The following is a 6,437-nucleotide window of genomic DNA, read 5'->3' as shown; positions in this document are numbered from 1 at the left end:
GGCAGACCCCATTTATCGGCTAGTGTACCATTTCGAATCATTGTTCAAATATATAGAATGGTCATGGCCGGTACCATCATAGATGAAGGGGCTTCTATGAGTATCCTTTCCTCAACTACTTGGAAAGCGCTTGGTTCACCATCGCTTTTGCCTGAGATGAGAAATCTAACAGGCTTTGACAAAGGAACCAGTCGACCGTTAGGGATCCTTCCCAATGTGCCGATAACATTGAGAGGGAAAACCGTTCACATGAAGATAATGGTAGTCCAAGGACCCCTGGATTATAATCTACTCCTTGGACGAGACTATATTTATTGCATGGGAGCCATTGTCTCCTCACTCTTTAGAGTAATGTGTTTTCTGCATGAAGGAAGAGTGGTCAAGCTCATAGACCAGCTTTCATTCCCTGGTTCACACATAGCAAATAGTCATATATCAACCCTGAATGGTCTTTTCACGCAAGGAATGTCTCATCAATTCCCAGTTCGTCCTCCCGATGAGCGCGAGTGATTCGGAGGATATGGCTGAAACCCAGGGGGCATGCACCCTGGCCTGTTTCGACAAGAAAACCTTGGGTATAGGGTAGGTTTCCACAGAGGATATATGACTGCCTAACACACCTGTCCATTTTGGAAAATGGGATTAGACCGGAATAAGATACCTCTGTTAAGGTAGGCCTTTCCCGATAGAACAAATGTCTTGTCTGCAAATTGAGGGGTAACCTGGAAAAGGAAGGCCTTTCCCGATAAAACAAATGTTTTGTCTGCAAATTGAGGGGTAACCTAGAAACTCTACTTCGCTATACCTGGGGGCATGCAAACCTTTTGGCGTGCAAGCGAAGAGCGACCATTTATTTTTTAAATTTATAGGTCCTCTAACCCTTTAAACTCATAGGATTGGTCATTTCCTAACTTGCATAAAGAGAGGATGCGGGGAAAAGCTTTGAAAAGATGTCGTTTATATATGAGACACCCTTATTATACGAATAGATTATCGAGCAATTTTAACGCAGAATTCAAGCTCGTTAAAAAATAAACATAAGCAATGAGCAAATGTTCCTCCAGAGTTTAAGCTCATTAAAAATGAACCAATTTCCGGTAAATAACCATCGTGAATGTATTATCATTAGCCTTTGAAACCTTGGTTGTGCTCTCATCATCATCTCCACTCTGTATTGGCCGATCATTCACCTCCATTTAATTGTTTACCCTTTTTGAGGAACAATTGCGAAGAGTGATCCTGTTAGCCATCCTTGTGACACTGCCGTGATTGGAAAATTCCAAACCTTACCTGGAATCAGCTGCTACCCAAATTTATCACTCGTTCCTCAAAAAACGAGTCTCCTTTAAGCTCTTTTCAATTGACTCGTAAAATATGAAAAGATTGACGAGAAATTGGCCTCTCCAGCTCATTAAAGTGACCGGAAGTGCTATCCCTCCTTTAAATTTTAATCTTTTTTGGACCTGAGGGATTATTACACAAAAAGATTGAGCGCTTGTTTTGTTCGGCTCGTTAAAATTACCGAAAATTCATCCCTTTTGTATTATTTTATACTTTTTTGGACTCAAGGGATTATATGATGAAAAAGGATTATTGGAGTTTTCTTTACGTTCCTTTCTAGACTCTCTAAAATTGAAAAGGACGGAGTTATCTTTGTCATTAAACTCGTTAAAACTGAATAGCAACAAACTTGTCCATAACAGACAAGAATGAGTTTCACTATTGCTAGGCTCGTTAAAACATAGCGATGGGTTTGCCCGAAGGGAAAATTATAGAACAAGCATATGTTATCCTCCTCAAGCTTGACAAAAATAAAGAGGTACTGGTCAACAATGACTGGGGAAAAATTGGGAAGAAAACTTGAAGAAACTTTGTTGGTAGCAAGTCGCTCTTGAACATGACACTTTCACTCCGCATCCAAGTCGGGTTGGGTTGTTCCATTCACTGGTCACATCGCCATGGTTCTGTCACACCATCCATATTTGGGGTTAATGCTACCAATCCATCATGTCAGTGTCGCCGATATGTTCAAGAGAAGTCGCTCAAAGAATTCACCTGTGTCTCATCCACTGCAATACATTCATGCTCCATTCTTTCATGACCGCCACCCTGAACCTTATATCACCAGATCGTTTTCACCTCCATTAAAATCATTTGCTTCGTTCCGTGTCATTGATGTGGGATTCACTAAGGCCCTCCTATGACAGATCGCTTCTTGTCGACATCAGCTCATTATCCAAGAAGTCGATCTAGGAACAACCCTTTTAGTACTTTGAAGCTTGCATGCCTCAATGACAAGTTTCTCACTTCTAGCGACATGTTTACATCAATGGCCTTCGAGCGAAAGATTTTGCGTGGTGTTAGACACCAAGTCCCTTATTCACACCACGTGAATTGTACTGTAGTACCTTGAGGGTCATCATCATTATCGGTGATTCCTCTCGCGCCTGTTAACAGCTTACATCACTGGCTGGTAATCAGGCGATGTCTTTCCATGTTCGACTCCAAAACATCTCTCGCATGGATCGACTTGTACTTTGAGGGAAGATAGAACGAGATTGAAGACCTCGGATCTAATTTCATCCATCCGGGCTGCAATATATATTTAGGAAAATAAATACATCAAATGTACATCATTGCTGCATAGATAATCATCCAATCTAAGGGATGATGTCTCTACCAGAATCATCAGTCTACACTCAGACGATTGTCTGTCTCATGTACATGAAAATGAATTTATAAAGCTGAGCATGGGAACGCCCGCCTCAGCTAGATCATGAAAATATTATGAAGATAATGTATTGTATTGTATCTTATTACAAGTTGCCTTCCAGCTCGAAAAAGCTTCGGATCCTCATGATAAAGCCTTTCACCTGACATCAAAATATTAACGACCTCATGCTTTAGGGGGCAACTGTTATAGAAATTTTTGGGCGCTATAACCCCAATCATAAATTTCCATAAACCAAGGGCTCCTAAGTCCCTAAAGGTGTTGTTCTAACCCCTAAAAGAACAAGGTCAACTGATTACAACATCTCCCAAAAGTTCTCCATGAAAAACTACTCAGAACTGGTCAAAACTGGACCATTTCACCTGCTCTATGGTCAAAATGCGTTGTATCCCACCTAAATACACACAGTAGGTGCGATGCATGTTGAAAATCCCTTCTATGGGGTGCGATGGGTGAGAGTGGACAAATGGCAGGGTCAATCCGCAAGGTGGAGGATCATGGAATCTTCCAGAAACTTCTCCTGTGACACTTGCCTCTCTGCATTCGCCCAGGGATGAGTAAGAGATCATCAATCTCCAAGTGGAATCAAGAACTATCAGAGAGAGGACACTAATCAAATATCAAAAGCTGACTCACCCCCTTGCAAACATCTATATATGGATCCCTCATCCCAGAGATCCAGAGGCTGGAATTTTGTATCTTGTAAGGAAGTGCTGTTGGTTTCTTGGTGCAATATCATAGTGTTGGGTGATCTAAGCTTTTCATGAGGTGAAGAAGGGCTTTCTTGCTGAGAGGATGATGCTGGGTCAGAACAATTGGTTGTAATCCTCTTTTCTCTTTCTTGATTATCAATAAAGATATTCAAGTTTTCCTCCACATTCTTGTATGATTGATGTTATATGCATTTGTGTGGTCAATATATATCTGGTCCTATATTGTATATGATAATAGATCTATGTTCTTGGATAGTGTTATGCTGCTTTGATTCTATAGGTGCTCTTTGAAGCTGGGTAGACGAGGAAGCGAGTGGCGAAGACCTATCAGAAGGGAGAGGAATCGAGCAAAGAACCAAACGCAAGACAGAGGTTGGTCTCCTTATTCCCCTCTTATCTATTTCTCATAAAGGAAAACGAAAGAAGTTTTAGTTTGTTTGTTTCTAAGGTAGATACCAGCCTTAGTGGGACTAGAAGCTCTGCATAGACACTAGTTTTCCCGATAACATGGGGCTTCCTTCTTTACTTTTATCAACCCGGTAGTTCGTAACAAACTTGGAAGTGACGGTGCTGTATGCACAAGTACTAGCTCTTACTGCAGGCTGTCACTTGATCAGCTGGCATAAGTTTGCTAGGAGCTTAAGCCAACTTCTATGAATTCTCAGAAGAAGTTTTAACTGTGATTAAAGAAAGCTAACTTGAAAGAGGCTATTCTACTTGCAGAAAGAGAATGAAAACTGAAATGAAACGCAAACCCTAGAAAACCCTAGTTTACCCACTAACCATACTTTTGCAAGAAAAGAGATGGAAACTACTGAAATGGGTGCCATTGACTACTAAAAAGGTAAATTGCATTTATTCAAGCTACTTCTAAAGAGAAATGAGGAGAAATCATCTTTTTGTACTTTTAAGCATTTTTATGTGGAATTATTATGCTTGTGTTTTGACTGGTTGTGGCTGTTCAAAGGTTTGGTGGCAAAGGAAGATGGAGTTGGCTTTTACAGAAGGTGAAGAAGGTGTGGAGAGGTCCTAAGAATCCACTAGTACCCTTCTGAAGACTTCCATTGCGACCAGACTTCGAAAAATCACTCACAGAAATTCTACAGGAGGCTACAGGGGATCTACAGGAGGTTCTACAGGAGGATCTACAAGAGGAGGTCGAAAGTGGTTTTTGGAGGTTTGAAGGTGGAAAAGTGATGGGAAAAGGGAAATGAAGGCTGGATGTAGGTGTTGAGGGGTCTAGAGCTTTGTCAATGAAGATGAGGAACTAAGGAGATGGTTGGATTTGTTCAAAGGGCAAGAAAGCAACTTTGTGGAAAAACGCAGAAATTAGGGCAGATTGGCGAAATGTGGTGAATGAGTGGGGGAATCTTGAAAGATGAACTGGTACAGGTTGTGTTATGGAGGAATGATAAGTTGGAATGTTCTACAAGAGAGCTGCACACTTACTTCTCAAAACTGACCAAAGCAGGAACCGAAAAACAAAGTTTTGTTTATTTTAACCTAATTCTGACCTAAAACCAGAAAAATGCTAAACAGAACTTTATGAACAGAAGATTATGCGAGAAAACCATGGTAAATGAACATGAAATTATCTAAGTATGTGAATTGAAACTAATATTAGCTTCTCCAACTCGAAATATCACACTAGCAATTGCATTGGAAAAACAAAAACAATGTTTTGGTGGCAGCAATAGTGCCTTGATCTCAAATCATGGTCCCAAGGAGGGAGAAAGGAGATCAAGACCTCCTGGTAGCCTTTTTGGATCTTTTTCTTTCATTGCAGTAACTTACTCAATCAACTTGAAGCAAAAACAACTATTCTAACCATCAAAAGCAATTTGATTTAACAAAGCAAGATTAACCCAAACAACAGAAATTATCTCATGAATGCAAGCAAAAACATATAAATACACAAAGGAGGTGCTAGGCAGCTTGGGTTGGGCCCTAACCCAAGAGCTTCAGTCCTCTAGAAAAGATCAGTGCTGGTTCACAACTTGGTTCATCTTCATTTATAAAAAAAAAGCAGTCACATCATAAAACTGTCTTCAAAAAGAGCTTGAAAATGAGCTGAGTACAAAGTTGCACAAAAATGCGAAAATATACTATGAAATGGCTAACCTAATGAGGCTTGAAGCCTTCTTATTTATACAAGTGGGGACTCCCAACAGTCCTCCTAAACTTAAGGAACTCGTCTGTCCAGAACTGAAGATTACAACAACCCTACTTTGACTTGCTCGTCTGCCCCTTGGAGTCATCAATGTGGGCCTTTGTACTCCATGATGTTGATAGAGAACTCAAGGAAGGGGTAATTAATGAAGGAGACACCCCTCCTAGAAGTCGTCATCCCTGTTTCCTCGTGTTTGGCTGCCATTTTGTTGATTAATTCCTGGTTCTTGTCCAAAATTGTCCAAAAAATCTACAATAAACACTCATTAGACTACATGGAAAAGTGAATATCCCCATTCACTCTATTAACATAAATATATTCAAAAACATGCACCAAACTATTGAGAATGGTGGATTAAATGAAAATAATAGGCAGGATGAGCCCATATAGTTACCCATTTCTGGGGCTCATCATCAATAGCCATAGAAAATATACATCATATAATCAACATATAACCGACATATAAAATGGCAATAACCAACAATAGCCAACATATAAACCATGGAAACTCAGCCATAATATCACCGTCATAATCAATACATATTCTTATAGATCACAATAGAAAATATCCCTTATTAACATATGAAAATTCCAACCAAGTCAGGGACTTCCATGTACCACTTGACCATAGACTGGGCTGAACCAAATCTTTATTTCAGCTTGTCACCCCTATGCCATATTCCAAGCATGAATGTGGAATCTCATGGAATAACTAACCAAAACCAAACCAGGGGTTCCAGAGTCAAAACCACCTCAACCCTCAACCAGTGATTCCACCTCACAGTCGAACATCACTAACCATCACCAGATCGATCTCAACCCA

Source organism: Pinus tabuliformis, chromosome X, assembly GCF_031772625.1.
Source record: "Pinus tabuliformis cultivar Carrire ecotype Pingquan chromosome X, CPIR1, whole genome shotgun sequence".
Lineage (NCBI taxonomy): Eukaryota > Viridiplantae > Streptophyta > Pinopsida > Pinales > Pinaceae > Pinus > Pinus tabuliformis.
The sequence above is the reverse complement of the archived record's forward strand: the minus strand, read 5'-3'. Positions refer to the sequence as shown.